Genomic DNA, 1,592 nt, shown 5'->3' on the forward strand with positions numbered 1-1,592 from the left:
TTGAGCAGCGAAGGTGGGTCGCGGCTGACGGCTCCCCGAGAATCACTCGGCGCCGGCTGGAGCAGGATCAGAACGCGATCCGCCTCAGCAATACTCGCGAGGTCCCATCTGAGTCGCCAAAACTGTTAGCGCAGAGACAAACACATAACCACATATCCAGGTTATATGCGGTGTTTTATTTCGAGGCGCCAGGAACCAGGGGTATGCACCCAAATCTGGCTCCGAAGACTGCCTTGCCAGATATGCATTTTATATTCTCTTGGTTGCACAATCTCATACATATTCAGTAAGTACTGCTTCATTATCTAATGTATATGCATTACAGATTACTTCATCCATTGCGACATCAGCCTCTCTTATTGCGCATGCTCGTCTTCCCTCTAGTGGTCGTCGGTGGTCGTCCTGATGAAGTAAGAAGTCTTCCTCGGATGAAGTAAGACGTCTTCCTCACCTTATCCTTTTCACCTTATCCCTTTTGACTCAGTTTCAGTGTCTGTTTTCTAATCCAAGTTCCTCGATGTTCTGCTTGGCGTCTCTGGTATGCCGCTTATCTGTTTCTTAGATACTTGAAACTACAAAACATATTCTTTCCCGTCATCATTAATCACCATGGGCCCCACCATGTTCAGTCACCAAGGCCTCGACCTCCAAATCTTGCAAACACTCCCTAATAGTACAGCTCGTTACTTAACTGTTTTCTAACAAAGGGGTCCTGGACCCGCCTCCACATCAAGCTGGAGCCGAACCCAGGGATGAGGCAAAAAGCAAGAGATGCAGCAAGGTGGACCACAGACCAGCAAGGGACATTGGACCTCCGAGGGTTTTACATCACTGCACGTCATCATCCCGCTCTGACCTTGGAATGAGGAAAGCTCAGCCTAACTCTGTAACTGCAGTGCTCCTGCACAGGCTCCTTCCCGCCTGTATCATGAGCAGGGGAGCGCCGGGCTGGGCAGAGGCCAGCCAGCCATGGGGGCGAGGGGGAAGGTGTTCGGGAAGGGGTAGGATGGAGGTCGAGGCTGCGGGAGCTGCCGCAAAACCTCAGGCAGAACAATCTAGTGTGCAAAGCCAGGCACTGCTGCTGGACACTGTTAGGGAAATTCCCTTCCATGTTATATCAAGCAGTATGAAAGCGTATTAACTTTTTTAACGTATTATCGTTCACATTATGCACGGCGATGCAAGGAATAGAGGAATTTTACTGGGGACTTTGGTATTGTTCAGGTTTGAGCAAACTAACGGACACCAGCCCATCACAAGGACCGGGGGCACAGCCCAGCCCTGGAAACAAGGACGTTGCTTCTCAGAAGCGTAAGGCTGTCCACGATACCCCTGGATGGCCGAGGCGAGGCCAGCATCCTCCCCCTCGCCCACGCCTTTGAAACCCTCGAGCATCGTCTGGAGCCACCCTACGTACCACCGGTACGACTCACCCCCCGGGACACCGGGGTGCCGCAGGAATACAGTTGCTTTGCAGAGTTTTACTGTGAACAGCCATCAGCAGGGCGGTTGTTAGTATGGGTCAGACCGTGGGCTTACCGAAGGCCCTGCCAGCCCCCCGCGGCCGCCCGCCCCGTCCCTCCCCTCAGGCC

Source organism: Charadrius vociferus, unplaced genomic scaffold (genome assembly GCF_000708025.1).
Source record: "Charadrius vociferus isolate BGI_N301 unplaced genomic scaffold, ASM70802v2 scaffold251, whole genome shotgun sequence".
Classification (NCBI taxonomy): Eukaryota; Metazoa; Chordata; class Aves; order Charadriiformes; family Charadriidae; genus Charadrius; species Charadrius vociferus.